This window comes from Chamaea fasciata, unplaced genomic scaffold, assembly GCF_029207755.1.
Source record: "Chamaea fasciata isolate MVZ Bird 193981 ecotype frontalis unplaced genomic scaffold, bChaFas1.0.hap1 SCAF_12, whole genome shotgun sequence".
Lineage (NCBI taxonomy): Eukaryota > Metazoa > Chordata > Aves > Passeriformes > Sylviidae > Chamaea > Chamaea fasciata.
In genome coordinates, this window is record NW_027094097.1 from 3997407 (window position 1) to 4019314 (window position 21908).

The 21908-nt window shown below is 38.5% G+C and overlaps 1 long non-coding RNA gene across 1 annotated transcript in view; it reads left to right on the top strand.

Annotated features, from left to right (window-relative positions):
* Positions 1-21908, top strand: part of LOC136295709 (uncharacterized) — a 129869-nt gene that overhangs the window by 91676 nt on the left and 16285 nt on the right. The window contains exon 3 of the long non-coding RNA XR_010722770.1: positions 21752-21852. This is a non-coding gene — a long non-coding RNA (uncharacterized lncRNA). The remainder of the gene's footprint in view (positions 1-21751; positions 21853-21908) is intronic.

Below are 21908 nucleotides of genomic sequence, written 5' to 3' on the forward strand. Positions count from 1 at the left end.
AATCTAATTTCCACTTATACAATGGATGGGTCCCACAGTTCACAAAAATATGTGGAGGGAAAAGGTGTCTTACAAACCTGTCACTTCCTCTTTGGTTTCTCAGAGTTTATCCCCAAAGGTGTGCAACAAAATGCCATTTGTATTTTCTTTTCGTATGCAATTTCGTACAGGCTTCTCTCGGAGTGACATTTGTACCAGGGTGCAGAGTCAAAGGTTTTTACATGACTGAGTTCTTGGCGCAGTGTTGAGGCTCTCTGGGACCTTCTCAGAAAGATGACTCCCTTTTGCAACTCATTTTGATTGTCCTAAAATTTTTTTTCTGAATCACTGTTTTGAGCAGTGTTTATACGTGCTAGTATTAATTTTCCTATTTCTTAGTTATTTCATGAAATAGTTTAGCTGCATGATTAAGCAATGACTTTGTTACTTTTTTCCAATCTGATCAACGAGGAAAACAATTTTTTGACTTGTATTCCCACTCAGATATGTTCCGCTTTTATCTAAAAATGAAGAGATTTGATCTTGTAGTTTTTTCTCCTGTATTAATCAGATCTGGTTTAATATTGGGAGATACCAAGTAATCTCTGTTTAGAAAGTTTTGTGCTCTGGAAATGTCGTTTTCATCACTCCACTGGCTTATCACAGGTGGGCTGCTTTTGCCACTGGCTCTCCAGCGCGCTGGTAACCGTTCCTGGTTTTGAAATTCTAGAAGTGATGCAGTTAAACCAAATGGTTGATACAATTTGCCCTTTTGGGAAGAGAAAATTGAAAAATGGCAGCTGTACAAACCTGTAGCAGAATTGTTAAATCTATAGGAAAAAAATGTGACCTAACACTCTTTCTCAGACTTCATGTGAATTTATTTATGTAAAAATTGGAAAAGAGGAAGCACACAAGGCATTCCTAGCAGACATCCTTTGACCTACACCAAGTGTTTTAAATTATTCCCAAATTCATAATTCTGAAGGAGCTTTTTTGTTTAAAATAATAATAATAATAATAATAAAGGTAGGTAAAACAAGAGAATAATTTTGTAAAATTGGAATCCCAATTACTTGCTGACACAAAGTTGTTACACTACTCCTCCCAACTGGATTTTAATTCAGCAATCTGAGAGATTTTATAAAACTAATCATTTGGTTCGATCCTGCAAATACATTCCCCCTGAATGAAGACAAAATCAATAGGAGAAAACCATTGATGAGAGGCTGAAAAATCATTTTTTCTGCTCTAAAAACGTATCTCTCCATTGACAATTGGGGCCGTACTCTTCAATCAGCTTACAGGACATCTCAAGGAGAAAGGTGCAGAAAAAGCTGATGAGGGTCTCTAGTGGAACACGTCTGTATGTGGTGTTGAGGATGAGTCAGGTTCACTTTGTCCTTCACTGCCTTGTCATCAATTTTCCTCCCTTGAGCTGGCTGCTGGAAACAGTTGTCTATTTGGTACTGGTACATGTGAGTTGATCAACACCATTAATCTGCATTCCAGATATCTGGAAAGTGTGTTTCCTACTACCATTAACATTTCTCCCTACCCCTGGAAACCTCTGGATGGATGCTTGCATGATCCTCTCTATCATTACTGTTGGATTTCCTTGATTATAACAAAATTAATTCATCTTGTTTAGGTGTTTGGGGTTTCTGTGGAAAAGCATTGCTTCACTCAGCTGACTCCCTTGGGTTTAGTCTGATCTAGATGATTTCCTAAAATTTCCACAGACATATCTGGATCCTCACAGAACAGTGTTCTAAACAACTTGCAACCTTTCAGTTAAGTCCCAGCAGATACTGCAACCTTAGCAATTGTAGTGCTGGTACAAATCCTTCTCTAAGCATCACAACCTCAGCAGTGAAACCTCAGTATAGCAAAGAGGTTATTCTTCTCAGAAATGGAACCTAAGGAAAAGAATTTCCAAAATCGCAGCTAGCAGCATCTTTTGGGCACAGCCACCAGAGGAATATTTTGAAGATAAGATTTATTAAACATTAAATGAAACTAAGTCCGTACAGACCTTTGCTAATTATGCTTGGTCATCCCACTGTGCTGTAGAGAATACGTTTTTCTTGGTACTCTTCATATATCTCGTGGGGGAAACATGTCATGATTATGGTTGTTAGCACTGATGCCAGTAGCTGAATTCTTTTTCCTACTTTCTGGCTTTAGATATTCTGAAGAGTAAGCAAAGAATTCATCAGTCTTTGAAGTCCTTAAAAAATTTCCATTGGAAATCCAGTTTGTGCCCTGAAATACACTGGCGATTAAGAAAATTATTCACTTTTTTGAAAAACCATCTCGTATTACTTGATACTCTACTGTATTAGATTTTCCCTAAAATCCATTTTCATCCTTTAACTCTTTACTTTATGGTTGTTGTCCCCAAATACAGGACGTAGAGGGAAGTTTCTAGCCTAAGGGGTAATGACTGTAGTACAAAAAACAGGGAAGAGTTTGTTTCTTTATCCTGTTCCCTCACCTTTTTTAATTTACTAGTCTCTCACAGAAGTTTTACAGAGTGGCTGGAAGAATGCAGCACTTTGTAGAGTCAGCATGAATAAGAATGTTAAATTTATAAGGAAAGACATTAGATACAGCAAATAAGGAACAAAACACAGAAAGAGTAAAATTCTTTTTTTTAATGCTTATGTTTTATTGGCTTTTTGGGTTTCATTCCCACGTGATTTAATATTATAATTTCCAAAATACGCTATGCGTTTTTTACACAGTGTTTTCATTATGTACCTTTCTTGCTTTCTTTGCCTGCCCTGCCATTTTGTCTCTGCTCAGCTCTGTACTGAGCTGCCTTCACTCCTCTAGAAGGTGGCTGTGACCTGAGCCAAACCCCTGCCCTGTCTGCAGTGGGGCTGGAACTTCCCATTCCCAACTTCCCAGAAAGTTCCCTCTGCTGCCAGTGCAGTCCCAGGAGGAAGAGTCACAGCCTTGGCAGTGATGTGGGGTGCCATGGTTGTATGCCAGGGAGCCGCAAGCACGAGCCAGGGTGTGACCAGGTTTTCCTGCTTTGTGCTGAATCCCAGGTTTAGTGGAGAAGTCTAGAGAAGATGGGGATACCCTGTACATCACTCGGGAAGAGCTTAGAAGTGTCTATGGTGATACTTTCCTGAACCTAATCCCTGACAGTGTGCCCTAAAGGGAAAGGTGTGTAAAAATTTGAAACTGGCTGAAAGGATGAATTTCTTAAGACTGTCTTGAATACCAGACCTTATATTCCTAATCGTCTGCCAAAGCTTGTGCAAAAGCATCTTCGAAGTTTTCTCCAGAAATCTCTACTCAAGAGAAACTGCGTGGCTAAAATTCTCAATCCTCCAGACAAATATTCTGCCTTATTTCTTCTGAAAATAGAATAAAAGGACTATACAAGATCTTTTAAAACTATTTTTCCTTTATTTTTTGTTCCTACGTCAATCTTACTAGTTGCAGAAATCTGCTTCTGCTGTTATTACTTGCAGAGGTCACGTGCTGCTTTTAATTACAACCTTATTCCCTTCTGAGGCCTGTGCAAGCATTACCCAGAGCAACATTTCAGCCTCTACATTTAGGCTGAGACAAAAACTAATCTTCCATGTCAGAGTTTACTGTACTGGATTTATTAACACCTTCACAGTCTTCTCCAGTACGTTTGAATTCTTTGGGTCAAATTAATCCTAAGTGAGACCGAGGAAAATGAATTCTCAACCTGCTGTCTGATTCTGCAACAGGCAGAATTCCAATTCTAATTCTCTGGTATAAGATGAAACTACAGAGATGTGTATCTGCATCAGACAAAAGTAATGGTTGTAAATACCGATGGGCACAATAATTATCCATCAATGATGAGCAGTGAATGAATCTGAAATAGACTCCAAAGAAAGGATCCCAAGGACCAGGAGTTGAGTCAGGGAAAAGATTTTACTGTGTTTTTTACAGGATAAATTTGAAAGATAATCTGTGATTTTTAGTGAAAGTGCTCCAAATTGTTACCTCTTTGTTTCAGAATGTAGCTTGCTTTTATGTTATGTTTCATTAACTCTGTGAAATACGTGTAGAAGTGCCAACAAATTGATTCCTTCTGCCACATTTATATGGTGTCATTGATCTAAGTAGGAAACACATAAAGTGCCATTGATCTAAATGGGGGTCAGGTTGAAACATCCAAGGGAACAGTATGGTATTTGAGTTCTGTGGGAGCAAAATACCCACCAGATTAATTCATTCACATTCACTTTTCTAAGTGAGTCACAAACTATTCTTGTGTATTCTGAGAATTGAGAATTGTCTATCTCAACAGCGAGGGAGCAGAGGCAAGAGAGTCTTGTATTTGTTGCTGTAGTGAGCATTAAATTAGCAAGAGCCAACATAATATTAGCCTCATTTAATTGCAGCCTCCTTGTCTGTTTGCTCTGCTGTATATATTTAGTTGCACAGTCTCTGGGTGCTGTGGTGTTTCCAGTATGATCACAACTTAATGACTGTGCATTTCATTTTCAGGCATCGGTGATGAATTTTCATCAGCCTTTAGTGAAGAAGAATTAGATTGCTTCAAAACATTAAAGCAAATACTTGAATTTTTTTCTTTTGTCTCCATATAGACTCTTTCAGGCATGATAAGGGGTTAGATTTAGACTACAGATAACTTACACAATAGCATATCAGTTATGTGTTTTACCAAATCCAGAGATGACAATGGAGAAGGCACAGATGAAAATGCAAATGGAAATCAAGGAGTCTGATGAATGGGAAAACGAGTGACTCAGCAAGTAGCACTCTACCAATACCCAGATGATATCAGAGAGTACTTTATAGATGAAAGTGGTTAAAATTAGATGGAATGCAAATTTAAGGTATTCAAAGCTACAGGTAGGGAATTCCCTGAGTTTTTAACATATTCCAAACCAGGTGCTATGTGTAGACAACTCATGGCAATAAATCAGCTCTTAAACCCTGATCAGATGGCTATGTAATACAGTTCTGTCGGAACCAATTCATCCTGTGGACTTATTTATTTCCACTTTCAACTGTATAGTACTGCTGTAGAAAATTAAATCACTGCTGTATTGTGTCTAGAAGAGGGGATAATTTACTTGTGACTGAAAGAATATAGTGCCATCATAGTTCGGTTTTTTTTGTGGGAGTTTCATGAAGTAAAATCTGTATCAGAATCAGGTTTGGCAGAGCCATGACTTTCTGAGAACACATTTTGCAAACGTAAGGTGTAGAATTACTGTGGGAAGTGATACACACCTAAAATTAATTGCTGTGTAGCAAAGCATTTTAAGCTACTTGGCTGATCCTTAAACAAAAGTTAGCATTTCAAAAACACTCAGAGAAACCATTAGCTTTCTTGCTGTGCATTCCAGTTCAATAACTTTAATGAGGAGAAGTGATACCTGCACATTAAAATTCTAACAAGGAAAATATTTTCTACTCATCTCTGACTCCTTAAGTTTGGTTTTCTTCACTGAGTTGGGTTAATTTAAGGGAAGAAGTGTCTATCATTCATATACAATATCCTAACCTAAAAAAGGCCTGATTTATATCTTTCCAGAGGTCTCCCAGCCTGGGGATGTTAGTGGGAGATGACTGGGAAATAGCTTCTGCTGTAGTATACATCAAGTTTTTGAAAGTCACAAACCAGCACGAGATTTGGTTCTGCATATGCATTAGTGATCGCTGTTGTCTCAGTGGGTAGTTATCCTGGCAGTAGTTCATTTAACTGCTTAACACTCGGACTTACATGGTCCTGGTGCACACTGCACAGTTGGCAGAGGGGCTGCAGCAGCAAGCAGGGGTTAATTGACTTTTATTGAAGCAGTTTATAGCTTGCTCTTGTCTTCATCCTTAAGCACTACTGATCCACTGTAAACTAAGATCTATTGGGACAATATTTTTAAAGATGTTTCGTTTTCCACTAAACTGTATTTTATTTGTGTTGTTTCATTTTCTTCCCCCAAGATATCTAACGATAAAAAGGAGAAGGTCATTTTTACTGAGTCTCTTTTTCTTAAGGTGAAACTATTAAATTCTCTGGCACATTAAAGGGCAGATGTTGCTTTTTTTTTTTTTTTCCACAGGAATTTACATACACTTCAGTTTGTGCAACAGAAAGTGCAGTGATTCAGTAGGCAGCTAAATTTGTTTAGCTTAAGTAAAGTGTTGTAAAGAGATCTATGAGGGGAAGTATTATCCTTTTAAACGGTTTTTAAAATATCAAATTTTATTTCCGTTAATTCTAATGGTTTGCTAGTAGTGTTTTACTACTTTCACTATTCAGTGTGTTTGAGCACTATGAAAGATGTAAATGAAAGTTTTATGCAATACACTTCTTTAGAATTCAGAGGATTTTATGGATTATTATTCATAACATCTGCCACTTATGGAAAAAAAGCCTCTCCTTTAATATACATTTAATGAATGAGATGCAATTTTATATTAAATAAGATTTGTTTTGTTTTAGAAGTTGTGTTTGTGGGAAAGATCTGTTTGGTCTATAACCCCCTAGGTATGAAGCTTATAGCTTGGCTATTAAAATTTTCCTTATAAGGAATCTTGATATTTCTCAGCATATAATATATATGTCTTTTGTAAAAGATGTAAGACTGGAGAAAGAATGTCAAATAGACATTTTAATATTAATGAATGCTTACTGGTAATTGAAATGGATTAGGTAGATGTAGATCCTTCCTGTTTTCCTGCTGTATAAAAATTATTTTTATAAAATAATTTCTTAAGAAACAAAGCTTTGCTAGAATTTGAGATAGCCACAAGAGAGAGATCTTGGAAGGCATTCTAAAGCCAGACGTTTCAAGCTTAAGTCCTCTTTTATTTTTGACTACAGGAAACCCCCATTGTTCTGTTTTGTGCTTGACATTGAACTGGGCAGGTGTGTCCACATAAGGTGCAACAGGGAGGATTTGCATGCTGGCTTGCTGAAGTGACAGAATCGTGCAAAATAACTGCAGTGGTCTGGCAAGCTTCAGGAAGCAGGTGGATCTGAGGTACCTGTCTCCAAAATTACAATGCTGAAAATGCCTGCTTGCCTTCTGCCTAACCTGGGAGAAAAAGAGATTTTTCCCTACAGTGTTATTCACCAGGCTCCTCCTTTGCTCATCATGACACGCCTAGAATTGCCCCAGTCCTGATGGATCTGAGTGGTGTAGCCTATAAATGGGCAAAATTTGGATTCGGTTTTATTTGTCTATATGTGACTGTGGTGTATGATGAATAGGAAAATTTGTATATGTGTATTGGGTGGTATAAATTTACACACTAAAAAAAGATGCTGATTCTGATTTTTTCCTGAATACAGAAAACAAACAAACAATAGTTCATTTTAGGAGGTTTAGAAAGCCCTGCTTATGTTAAATGTCCTTGTCAGTCATGTGGATGATACAGGTAAACAGACAGTAGGCCAAATTGCAGATGGTACTCAATAGGGATGGGACATAAGAAAATGCCTTTGCATCAGTGCAGAAGGATCTGGAAAACTTCAGAATCTGGCTGACATAAACCTAATAAATATGAAGAAAGTGAGGCAGAAAGTTTTGTACAGATATAGATCAGGAACCTGTTGGCCAAGAGTCAGCCAGCTCTGCTGGGAAGGATTTGGAGTGAGGCAAGACTGACAAGGGCTGCCAGTGCCCTTTAGCAGGAATAAGACAGATTCCAAGCTGGGCTGCATTATATGTCTGCTCCCTTCTGCTGAGGCTGCTCCTCAAACACTGCACCCAGTTCAGGCCCTCTAGATGTAAAGGAACCTTGTCAAACTGCAGTGGATCCAGTCGAGGTTGGCCCAGACCACGAGGGACTCAAAGCAGCAGCCCTCAGGTTGAGGGAGGTGCGCTTGTTTAATCTGGAAAAGATTCTAATAGCTGCCTACAGCCACTTGAAGAGCAATTGCAAAGATGATGGAGTCAACCTCTTCTACACGGATTACATAAAAAGGGACAATTTTCGTGAATTGTGGGTTGGGATGTTTGAATCACACATAGAAATGATGGGAGTGTGCTTTCTATGCTCCCATATCCCACAATCATTTCTTTTGATACCTTCAATGCCTCAACCAGTTTCAGTTGTCTTTAGCACAGAATGAGTTTAAACCAGGTGAAATTTCCATGGGAAGTTACTCAGCACCTCAGCTATCTCCTATGACATCAGTTCTATTTAAGTCTCAGATGGGAATACTCAGGTTTTCTTTTTTTTTGCATCGTGGAATGAATTAGACATAAGATATCAGCTTGGAATTCCCTGGGAAAGGAATTTCAGGCAGTTTTCCTAATAGTTTTAAAGCAGATTTAAAGAGGGGTTTAGTTTATGAGTTAATAGCACAGGCCGAGCATCTGCACTGACCTAGCAGACATTAACAGCTCTGTCTGAAGCATTGAAGTCAGCTGGGTCAATGATTACCTGATTAAAAATTCTCAGTAGTTTTTTTACATAATAGACTGTCATATTCAATCAAGTAAACCATACAAGAGTGTTTAGATTTGCAATTCAGGGTGAGAAGAACTATTTTTCCTAGAATATAGTGGAGTAAAGTGGGAAATAAAGCACTGATAGAATTGCCAGAATAATTTACCATTGTATGACATGAAAGTGGCTTAAATCTCTGCTGGCAGATGAGCACACAGAGTAATGGTTCAAAGTGATCATTACTACTTAATCATGGCACGTTCTGCTGGAAGAGCTGGTTATAATTCTTCAAAATGAGACATTTATATTTCCTCAACTCTTTCTCTTCTTCCTCTCAACGGCATATATCAAATGACAAGGTTCATATTGAAATGAAATTTGTTCAAATCAGCGAGTGAATTAGTAGAAGAATGACCATAAAGTAGTTATTTAAACTTTACTCAAATAATGAAAAGCATTTCAAATAGCAGTTATCACTGTTATCTTCACTGCCTTGAAAATCAATAGTAAAGAATACACTTCTTGTTTTGACTCTAATCATTTATATTTTATTTATACGTTCACAGGTGCAGCCAGGTAGCAGTCTCCAACACAGTTCCATATCCGAATTCTCATGTTTGGTTTTGTTACATTACATTTTTATTGTTTTCTTTTTGCCCATAAGTTGCGGAACACAACTTAATTGTTGCTATTTTTACTTTACCGAATTAACCTTCTTCAGCAAAAACACCTGCAGAAAGAGTCCCTGGAAAGTATGTGAAACATTTTTTTAAACATTTTTAAACAGTTGTGCCTAATATATGAGAGGTAGTTTGAAAAACTTCATAATAATCCATAAATTATCCATAAATTATGAAAGCGCATTTTTAAATTACAAGTGTTTTGGCTGCCAGTTGATTCATGCCCAAGGGGCAGTAGAAAAAAAAGCAACACTTTCCAGGTGTTCTGAGTATAGGCCTACTATATTATCCTTAATATATCTTCCTGGAATTATTTTGAATACTGTGATCAAAATGTTTTTGTTTTAATTGTGGAAGTCATTATTTGGCCAAGCCTGTTGCCTGGATTACCCAGTAGTACCCCATTAATGAAACCCAAGGTTTGATGAAGATGTTTAATATAATTGTACACCATTAGACTCCTCAGATGTGTATCTCTTGTTATGTGTTCCTAAAGAACCAGCACTGTCTGACAAAGCCCTAAAATTATTATTGGAATTTTCTAGGTAATGAAAGTTATTGAGCCATTTTCAGTTAATGAAAAGCACTGAATGATGAATCATTAGGGTATTTAAAAGTACTCATATGTGAAACTCCAGAGCCACTCAATGTTTTAAATTTAATTAATTTGGTTCTTGGTATTGATTAGTAAAGGTGATTTGCAAGAAAATTTTTGATAGGATGGATCACTCAATATTTTGGTTATAATGGAAATTGTCTTGTATTTAAAAAAAAAGGGATGGTACATGCGGCAACTTCCAAAGTAACTTTTGCCATGGAATTCTCTGCTGGTTCATTGACCATTTAGTGACAGGGCCTGTTTGAAATTCTGTGCCTCACAACAGGTCTTCCCCTGTAACAGGACTGAAGCATATCATTTGAGAGAACACAAGTTATTATTTTAAAGTTTACATATAAGGCGGAAAGTGTGAATATAAGGTTTTTCATTCACACAGATGCTTTTTTTAATTTGTCCTATATTAAAATTAAGTTAGAATTAATTTAACCAATTCAAAGATTTGGATGATCTAGAAAAAGAAAAGACTAGCTTGTGCTTCTATAAAAACTGCAGAGAAAAAGATTTAGAATTGTAGAACAGAGAAAGACAATTACTCTGGCAATATCAGTCTATGATGAGACTATGCACAAGGGGCAGAGGTATACTCAGCATGAGTTAAGGGTTACCAGAAATAAGCCTTTAGTGTGAAATTCAGTCCTGCACTAAGTACCAACATAGACATTTCGCACGAACCAATTAAGGACCATTTAAGACTGTTTCATTAAGTGTCTCTTAAATGTAAAACTTGACTAGGTCCCATCAGTCAAACATTCACTTAAAGGTGACCAATAAAGATAGTAGAAAAGATTTTCTTTTAAATTGCCTTCTGACCAGGAAAAGTCTTGCTGAGAAGCTTAAAACCAATCCATAGTAACAGAAGGTTAAGAGGTGTTCTGTGCTTTCACAAGTCCCTAGCTTATTTGTAATTAGGAGATGCACTGAATTTTGCCCTGCAAGGCTGCAATTCCTCATAGAACAGCTTGTGAATTAGTAAGAAAGAATACTAATTGTTTGTGTGATCATTAATTAGCCATCCTGCCTTTCCATATCATCATTTAACTCCATTAAGCTTAATGTTTGTACATATACTGTATTAATGATCTTGCATACAGCTAGCAGTGGAATACATAGTGATTAGTGAAGCAATAATCACATGCAGCATTATAAATTTCATCAGTAGTAATGCTAATTCCATAAATTAGCAGCATTATAATAGAAACTGGATCACAACTGGAGATCTATTTTTAGAGATTATAAATTATTACTAGACAAAACTACTTCCAGAGGAACAAAATCCCAGGAAAATAGTGCTGTGTCTTTGAGGGGTACTCTTTAACTAACAAAGAAACAGGGGGAAAAAAATCAAAATACCCTACCCCCCCAAAAAACCCAAACCCACTAAAAAGAACTAGCCAAAAAAAGCTGAGTTTCCAGTGCGAACAGTCTAGAATTCTGAAAGTCCTGAAAAGCATTTATTTTATTCTCCTTTCATGACATCCTGATGATATGACAGTGATCATTTTCAAGAGCAGCGTTTCGATTTTTTATGAGTTACTCAAAATTTTGGTCAAGACAACTGATGTATAGACTGACTGTGAATGCTCCTTTAAAGGTGACAAGAGTCCGTGAGATGTACAGTAAGATTTACATACAGACCCTCTCCAAGATTATAAAGATTCGGAAGTTATAAAATGACGCTCCTCTGGATCATTTACCACTTCATACCATGGAGATTCTTATCCTAAAATGTTTTTTTTCTGGGAGGAAGAGTAGGAAGTAGCAGGAACAGAACACAGTGATGGGGGCATATTCTGCTTTTTGCAGCTCAGTGCAAGGAATGCATCATGATATTAAGGACTAATGAATTTAGAACAAATGAAAGAATTTTTTTAAATGTAGAAAATAATTAGCCCCTAGAAATTTCCAGTGCAGATAACCTGTCTGCATGCAATGGGGCTGGGTAATGTGTTTGCTAAGGCTATTTGTGGCCGTGATGATGCAGATGATCAAATCTCATGTGTCAGAGGAATATGATGGAAAGGGAACACTCCTTCCTTTTTCTTACTGTCATTTCAAACACAGTTAGATATTTTATGGGTATATAAAGTAGACTCATAAAGTATGAGAGGAGCTGTAGAACTGAAGATGGACCCATTATGACAAATCCTCTATTACTTGCTCTGTGAATATCCAGTCCAGAACACCCATTGTTGCCAAAGTGCAGAAAATATTTTGATTGCAAGAGTTAGTATGGACAAGCAAAGCTGATAAATGTTAGGTCTAAAATAAAACTACGGAGCAGAACTAAGTGACCCAATAACAGTATCTTACAACTTTGTTATTCATGACACCTGATTTATACTGCTGTAGTTCCCACTGATTTCAGTGGTTCTTTGTGATTTACATTACTAAAAATGACAGTGAGGTCAATTCTCACACAAAAAAAAAGCATTTTCAGCAGAGATTTTCCTGTCTCAGTGCTATATTGCACAGGTTTAAGCACTGTTTTCTCTTTTGTCACTTTTTGGTCAAGACATATTCTCTGTAAAAGGTTTGGGAAGAGTTCTGTCACATTAATACTTTCTAGCTGAAGACATCATTTGCCAGAGCCTATATTCAGTGTCACACTCTTTTAAAGAATTGCTCTTGGCAACACAGCCTAATGGTATTACAAATCCTGTCACAATATCAGTAGTGAAGTGGGAAGAGAGTTAGAAATACTAGGATGGTGCTCCATAATCATACAGCTTGGCACAGAATAATCCGACTCTTCTCTTGCTCATACCAATGAAATGTTGTCAATCTCAGCCATCCTGAGTTTTAGGCTGTTTGGGAGACCACTGGAATCAATCTCCACCTGTCCAAGGGGAACAAAGACTTCCAATTTAAGCGCTCCACAGTGTTCTAAATAAGAAACTTGAACTTGGTGTGTAAGTGGATCAGTAGCATCGTTGTTGTTTCCAATTTACCAAAGAATTAAATCGCTTTAGCAAAATATTCTTTTGGATAAATTGTAAAGCAAGATCATATAATTCAGCAGACTCCGTGTGGAATTTTGTACATCAAGTACAATTTGTCAAAAAGCCACTTAAGAAAACATCAAAGCAGTGTGAAATTTGGCCATTTCAAACTGACTGTAGCCTGTCACTCACAATGCCCCACCAGATAATTGGATAAGTCATGACAGAATGAAGTATTTATTTGGTTCTCTCTGCACATTTCTGAATGCTAACTAAGAGAATTTCCAAGACAGCAATGATGTAGAAAGTTTACAGGATTTCTTACAATTATACGAATGCCTTCAGAGAGTGTGTATACCATTACAGATGAAAACCTCATGGTCTTGGTAAAACCAAATATATTAAATACAACAAACTCAATTATGCATGTCAGAAGAATTTTTAGTGATTTCAATGTATTATTTTATATAATTAGTTTGACTTTAATTTTAAGTCTTAGAAAAAGTGCAAGGTCTTTGTAAGAATAATTGCCTGTTATTATCCACTCTGATGCTACTTTGATAGGTCAAGAATTTCTATGCATTGCTGGCATTGCAGAAAGTCAGTAAGAACAACTAAGGATACCTAAAAAGGAAGAAACCTCAATGTATTCAAACCATTCAGTCGATTCTGATTTTTTAAAATCAATTTAGGTAAACTGTTTTCAATGTTTACCAGGGAAAAAAGTAAAAGCACTGATGAACTCAACACAAAACTGTTGTATTGCGCAGACGCAATTAGTTTTCCTTCTATAAAACCATCAGCAAAGTTAGTGGCTCCCTAAGGTACATTTTAATATTCTTTGATGAATTTTCTTGTGTCATGCTTGATTGTGCATGTGTCACACAACTCCAAAGAATGTGTACAGTGGGAGCAATCACTTCTCCTATATAACTGTAATGTGGTTTCATATATAACATGAATAATTTACATACATTGGACCTGAGCAGGGATGACCATATTTAATGCAGCCCTTCAATGGAAAGATTCTTGTCATCATCTACTCCTGGGCAGATTGTTACCTACAAAGCAGGAATCCAGTCTGCGTGTAGGGCAAAGACTATGTCTTTTGTTAGTATAGTGTGCTCAAGTGAACCAGGAAGACTCAAAACAATTTAAGTATTTTTGTATTTTTAAAGACCCTAATTTTTATGTGCCCATACATCAACCAGTCCCTGAGTCAGGAAGCAAACAGAGTCTTGTATTGAATGCAGAGAATGTTCCTGCCAAGGCTGGACAGCATTCCTGGCAGGGAGAGTTACTCCTTACAGTTCACCTGGTGTCACTGCTACTCCCTCAAAAGTGTCCCCTCTCCTTAGAGCCTTCACATGATTTTCACTGTTGTCTCTTCCTTCACCTCCCCCGTGTGTTATGTCAGCATCGCCAGCCTGGTTAGGAGCACACGGAAGTGGCATTTCTGCATCCTCTTGATTTTAGGCATCTGGAAAAGAAAGGAATTTTACCTGTTCATTAAAGGGTATGCAAAGGAAAATCAATGATCTTCACCAGTTACTGTTTTCTGTTGGATCTGTGGCCTGTGTGTGTGGAAATGATAATTACTGCTTGCTTTTACGTGAGGGTTGGGATTCTGGCATCCTTGGGATTTGCTCTCCAGACTGGAGTGGGCACAGGCCATTTCCCCCAGGCTGCATTCATCCTCTGCTGTTCTCTGTGGTGTTTCTCATTGTCTCTTCCATCCCACCCTTATCTCCCGTGCTCTTTCCTGCCCTCAGTCCAGTCTCGTTTTGTTCAGCTGTCCAGGGTCCACAGGCTTCTCTTGCAGCACCCCACTGACCACTCATCCTCTCTCTCTCTCCTGTGTTCTACTGCCCAGTTCCAGTTCCTCTCCATTCTGTCTTCAGTGTCTTGGCAACAACTTCTCCCAGTATCTCTCTGGAATCAAATGGGACAGCTTTTATTCTGTTCCTGGAAACAGTTGAACTTTCAGAAACGTTTTTACATTGTTTTCCTGAAGTTTTCTAAAATCAGCCTGAGAATCTTGGCAATTTCCTAGAGACTTTCAATCTAAATATGTATTTTTTTTTTAATAAAGCTATGAGCAATTGAGCCTATGACTTTATAACCGTAATACTCACAAACCTTACCAGAAGACAACCTTTTGGCCTTGCCTTTTCAGCTGTGCCAAATAACATTTTTGACTCATTGTGCCTTGTTATGCTGTTAGTTGACAATGTGTGGTTTCACTGAAATTGCCAGTTCTTGCTATCATGAAAATTAGTGACAACATCACTGCTAGCTGGTTTTTTGCTATGTTTTAAAAATATTCAAATAGATCATTGATATCAACATGTAGGTGTTGTACCTCTAAGTTTAAATAGAGTCTGGTAGACAAAGAGAATGTGTGACTGGAGGACTGAGCAGAAGTAGCACTTTTTATTACTACAAATACTTTTTTTTTCTTTAAAAACTGGAGGGGGAAAGTAAGTTCTTTGGTGCTAATTGTATTTTTAATTAATTTTAGGGCCATTTAACATAACTAGAAAGTTTGAAGTTTGAAGTTTCATGTTGACACTGTACATTACGATTTAATGACCTAGACTTATTTACACATAAATGAGTTTTTTAATGGTCTAATTAACAAAATGCATCAGTTTTCCTCTTTAAATTAAGTGACTCTAAGGTAGTATCTTTTAGTAATTTCAAATGTTTAATAAAAGATGAAAATCTCCCGTTATTTTAAGTGAGTACTTTCCTAACAAACTGTTTCATCGTAACATGCTACTGTTGCTTCAAAATTTTGGACTTTACATTCAGACTAAATCTTAAAATAGAATCAATTCTTTTAATTTAAAATTCAGAGGAATTTTATATTTTGGGTAGGAAAATATTAAACCAAAGTTTTGCATCTTGATAAACTCCTGTATGAGTTTACTCCTGGCTCCCAGAAACTGCTGTTTTCAGAAGAGGGTTCTGTTTTCCCGTTGAAGTGCAAAAGGTCCAGGGAGTGAAATGAGAAGTGTGTCTTTTCAGCACTAAGAATGTTCTCTGTTTCCCTCAGCTGCTCGGTCAGACTTGCTCCATGGTGGATTAAGTCCAGTTCTAGGAGTTTGCTTTTATTAGGAGATTTAATTATGACATACTTTTGATTTTTAAACATTCTTTCCAGCTGTGTTATCTAGAAATCAGTTTATATCAAAAGGAGACAATGTATTAGTTTTTCTGCATTTTATTATCTCTTGTCTGGAGATTTCCAAGTACCTTGTAGAGTTACATTCTACCCCTTTTTAAAGAGCAGGAAGCTGGGATATAGAATGAATCAAGACTCGCCCAAGATCACAGTGAAAACTGAGCAACAGATCTCTCCATTCTTAGCTAATTCTTAATATTGTGACGCAGGCCGACATTTCTGACGTGGAATAGTGACTTAAATAAGGGGCAAACTTCAGGTACAAGAGGACCCCCACTGGCTTCCATGGGGCTGCTTGTATGAATGAAGTTGAGCAGTCAGGGAAGGTATTTGCAGGATTAAGGCTCTACATATGGTGGAGAATTGAGCTTTAGATATACTTTAAATAGATTCCCAATCCTTTGTGCTTCCCATTGTCCTGTGTTGTCTCTCACTCTGAAATAGGGCATATGAGACAGCCAGGAGAACTGAGCAGACGACTGGAAGGGAGAAGGCTGTCTCCTATGAATTAAAAAATCTAAAGGCTGACCCCCCCAAATCATACGCTTCAGTTTCAATAACTTCCATGGCTTTGATATCAGCGCTGTGATTCTATTTTGGTTTGTCTTCTGGTTTTTGAACTCCTGGGGTTGGCTACACTGACATCATCTCTAAATTTGGTGGGGAGAGAAAAAGGCAAGCATTGTTAGGGTGAAGGAGCTGGCACAGCAGCAGCTGCTGATTTGCTCAGTCAACACAGTCTATTTTATCACACGGCTTGAGATCGAAGGTTTCTCAACTATATTTTTAGCACCTTAAGTAAAAGCTTGTTTGTTTTTTGACTGAGGTGATTATACCCTTGATGAGGCGCTACTGCTTGTTCTGCAAAATAATGAAGACTGTTAATCTTATGATAGACTCAGGGGTAAAAACAAGCATCACTCAAACCTCTATTATATTACATTCATAGTCAAAATGTCCAGAAAAGAGACATGCATCTTTTAAATCATTATTATCTCTGCTTGATTGTGCATTGCATTGCTTTCAAAAGGCAAGAAATAAGTTACCAGAGTCTCCCGTTAGTGCTGGGGAGCTATGCAATTTAAGTAAATAACAACACAGAACATCCGTAAAATCAGACCAGGGGATATGTCTGTTTATGAGCTGTACCTCTGGGATATTTTTAGTCTGTATCCCTTAGAGAAAGGATTTGCAGCAAGAAACTCAGTATGTTCCGGGAGTCCACTGTCACCTGAATAGCCCCTGCACTGGGGTCCGTGGAGTGCTGTAGACCGTAATTAATCATTCAGCTTACTATCCGTGGTAGGTCAGTGATGTGGTGACAGAGCAGTGACCCTGGGCAGCTTGTGAGCCCCGTCCCAGTACCTGCTCTGAGGCAGCTCTGCAGAGAGCCCAGTGCAGCAGGGCTGTGGCTGTGCTCACACACCGTGAGCATCACAGGCACAGCGACAGCTCCCGACGGGAGCACTGGGACCATCCTGCAGCTCTGCCTGCAGTGCCAGGGAATTTGGAAATATCACAACAACTCTGCTTTGTGTTATGCACAGGCACCTGGTGAAACAGGAACAGAGAGGGGAAATCCTGGCTCCCAATGGAGTCTGCAGAAGTTCTCACGTTACTACAGCCGGTTCAGGATTATACCCCTAGATGCTTTTACTGCCCTGGGGTTTCCCACCTCCATACGGATTCATCCCACAGCTGGGATCAACATATCCTATTCATTGCAATTTTTATTCTTCATCCAAGTTGTTTTGCAACTGTTATGAAGGGAAGAATAAAAGATAAATCTCTGGCAATGTCTTGTCTGTTTAGATAGAAAGGTCTTTAGGAACAAGGACTGCCTTTTACTGTCTGTTGCTATAGTGCCTAGCACAATAGGGGCCTGGGTCTCCATTGGAATCAATGCAGGATCCTCATTGTAGGAAGAAATGTTCCTGAGGAGATGGAAAAATAAAAGAGACACTCTGTAATGCAGTCATGTGCCATAATGGCATAAAATAATTTGACATCAGACTGGTCCCATTCTGTGTGGGATTGCACCCTGCTCTGCAAAAACTTCCCCAGTACTAAAAATAGTCCTTCATGTGGCACTGATGTTCTTGCAGTAGCACAGGTGATTTTAGAGACTCCCAGAGCTCCCAGTCCCACATACACATCCCATACTCTAACCTGGGTCTAAATCTGGTGAAAAGCAGCTACCGAGGGGATGAAATGCAGAGAATATTTAACAGTACAAGAGCTGCAAGACAGAATGTGAACTAAAAAAATGTGCTCTGTTAACATGAGGTGGATTTAAATAGGTAAGAAATTATCTGCAAGGATGGAATTTGGCAAGAGGACCAAACTTAATTCTCTCATGTCATCCAAAATGTGTCATGTCCATCTGAATAATGTCCTCCCCAACGGAAAAAGGCAGAAACTTTCCAGTAAGCACTACTTCATCAGAAAATGCTGAGCTACTGAGATCAAAAATATATCACAGGAAATTCTATGGGTCTCTGAGCTTTTCTCTTGGATTTTGTATGACCTTCCTCCAACTCCAGAGCACTGAGCAGGGTTCCTGAAGCTCAGCTAGGAGCTGAACCTAGAAGCTCACTTATCTTCCAGGTATCTTAGAAATTCAGGGTTTCCAGCACTACCAAGGATCTCTGACCCAAGTTTGAGTTCCTGCTGCTTTGACTCCAGTCTTTACATTAATTCCTACCCCAAACTCCAGGCAATGGAGGTGGAAACTTGGAAGCCCTAGGAAAGCTTCCCCAGTAGTGGTTCATTCTTTTGCTCCTCCAGCAGTGGTCACTGTAAATTCCAAGATTGCTGGTTATAGTGAAAGTCCATATTTTTGAGGTTCCCGTTCTGTTGGTAGGTGAGAAACAAGCAATCCCAAGAACCCTGAGGCTCTCCGTTCTGCTGCTTTCATAAGGGTTCCAGTTTCCAGGTACATCCAAGATTTTTACAGTTGGCTCCATTTGTTTCAGACAAAATAATCAGCAGTAAAACTATCTACTTTTTCCAATGTAAAATTTTCAGAATTTCAATCCCATTGAAAAGTCTGAGAATCTACTATTTTATTTTCATTCAAATCAAAAACGTGGAGCAGAAATCTTGGGTGAAAGCATCTGCAAGCACTGTCTGGGGGATTACTCAGTGCCTGCTCCTCGGATTACTCCACACGCTCCATGCTGAATTGGTAGCATCACTCCAAAGCTGCCTGCCCGGGGGTTTGCTCTCTGGGGTTGTTTGAGTGAGTCATTCTCAGCCTGTGAGATGTGGCACACCCAGACCGGGAGGTTGGTAATGTTCGGCGCTTAATTCTTGGTGCTGCATTGTTTACACTAAATGTTCTATAACCTTCAGATACGGTTTTTCGACCATGACTTTTGCAGTGTCAGGCTGTGTTAAAGCGCATGAACAGTATGTTCAGTCATGGTGTGTGCAGAGTTCAAAGCTTTGTGACTGTTACACAAAACCTCCCTGTGCTTTCAGAGCTATAATCCTTCCTCTTGACAGGATCATTAAAAATAGCTGTGGATGTTAAACACGCTCCCTGCAACCCATAACAACAACATTTCATTGCATCAGAGCTAATAGCTGTGCAAGGGCTGAGCACTACTGCCTAGTGCTGTGTGGCAAAGTGCTTGCAGGATCAGGATTGGAGAGAGCTTTGGCCAGGATTGGATTGGGAGGATTGGAAGCTGTCAACACCCAGAATCAGAAAATTCAGAGAAGGATAGCAAAGACCTTATTCAAGGCAGTGCAATGGAATTTCCTCACCAACTGTTTTGCCAAAATTATATTAATAAACAGTTAATCTGGGAATTATTCCAGCGGATCGTGCACAGAGACATCAAAAAAGAAATGGTGCAGGCATCTTTTTATGTACAACGAGTGAGATGTCAGCACTGTCCAGTGATTTCAGCACACTGGTGCCTAACAAGAGCGGGAAGGTGCTGGGGGAAAAGAGTGAGACGAAAGAAAAGTTTCAGACAGTATTTGTTTAAAGAAAGAAATCCATCATATGGCTTTTTTTAAATGAGGATAAAACTACTCTCTCCAGCTGCATACAAATGGGAGAGCAGCTCACATATTAAAATGGATCTGGGACTTTCAAGTACTTCACTCAATATGCAGAAAATTATACTGGATGTTGACAGCTTTTCTCCACAGAGAAGACAGCTGTGGGGGTCCTTTTATTAGACAGCATTAAAAAAATCCTAAAGTGAAGTTTTGCCAAGTAAATAGGCAAGTATTCGATAAAACAATCAAGTGCTGTTTTTATTTTGCTGTTCAGTGTGGAGTTTGTTACATTTCCTGCAAATAATACAGAAAACAAATCCCTTTTTAGGACTGTGGGAAGTACTCACAAATGACAAATGGTGATTGGTACACAAATGTGCTGAGCTGGTAATGTCTGTGCTCTCCAGAGCCTGTGAATCATCTGACAGTGCCAGTGTGATGTTAAAGTAGATAAAAATATTTTGCTTTTCCACTCTGGAACAGAACCAGGGAACCTTCCTGATAATTAGAGATGACGCCCTGTGAAACCACAAACACTGTCCATTGTCAAAATCTCTATCCAGTTCCATGTGTGAACTCAGCATAGTCCATGTGTGAACTATGCATGTCACCCTTATTCTCACACAGGTACCCCTGGAGAGAGCCAAGTCCTGGATCCAGGCACTCAGAAGGACGTGCTAGATTCCAGCTCCCCTGAAACTGCCTCACCCTCATCTCTCCACGGGATCAGTGTGGCCCTAAAGGCAAACTCACTGTGATTGTTGGGGAAGTCCTTTTGCTCAGGAATTGCTTCCTGCAGGTCTCTGTCAGCCGAACATGAAAAAGCCCATCCTAAAGCAGTTCTTTAGGGATTCTTTGAGTCTTCTGCAAGAACGGAGGGAAAGCTGTTTAGAAAAAAAAATAGTTTATACTGTTGAAAGTGATGGTTATATCTCTCACAAAATATTTATGATCCTTGTATGAGCATCTGGGACACCAAACAGTTAATATGCAAACAACAGAGCTAACTGGGATATTACAGGACATCAGCAAACATATACAATATAAATTTGACAAGAGAGATAAAAATCAGCCTGGCAGCTCTTAATTTCCATTTCCACTCAAAAGGCAACTTCCCAGAAACAGCTGCACTATTCCCATGCTTTACCTCTCTCAGATTCAAGAAGGGCCTTTGCATTTCTGGGAAGGAATGCTTCCTCCCTGAAACTTCATATATTAGCTCTCTTGGGTTTTCCTCTCTTAATTGCTTTCAATCAGAGCAGAGGTTTCTTTGTTGTTTGTCTTTTTGTGTTTGCTTGCAGAGCTACAATTAAACACCAATTACAATTTGGATAGGTGACAATGTAATTCCATTCCTGTTTAACTGTCTTTTTCAAGTCTTGGTAACATATGTTTCAATCATAGTGACTGTTATCACATAGAAAACCAAATACATCAAATACAGATGCTATTATTTAGTCTAAAATGATTGCCATTTAAGAAAAGTAGGACTGATGAAATTGATACACTGAGAGAGTCTTGTACATCTCTGTAAAGGCATAGGAATACTTTATAGTGCTTTATGAGATTTGTCTGCAGCTAGTTCTTATTTAAAAATCCTTACATAGGTTCAAAAATTCATCCCATTTTATGTCTTTATAATGTGTACTTTGTTCTTCATTTTCTATAGTGGTAGAAATGAAAGGCTAAAATCATCTCCATGGCTTGTCGTTTCCCAGGTTATTGCACTGGCTCATCCTTTAGCTTTTTGCCACAAAGACCCTTTGAAGCTTGCCCAGTTCTCTCTGACTGATTTTTGTATCTGACCTCCACCAGCACTTAATTGAGGGATATTTGCTAACTTAAGTAGTCAGTATTGCATTTTCTGTTGAATTTCTCTTAACCTCTTTTCCCATGTCTACACAAGGCCCAGGTCCTCACCCATGGCACAGCAAGGTGCACAATGCAGCTGCTCTTCCCTGACTCACCTTCCTCTATTCCTCTCCTGTATCCACAGAGCTGATCAAGGTGAGACAATTTATTGCCACTTCATTGACTTGTGCTACATTCCCACTGGGATTTCA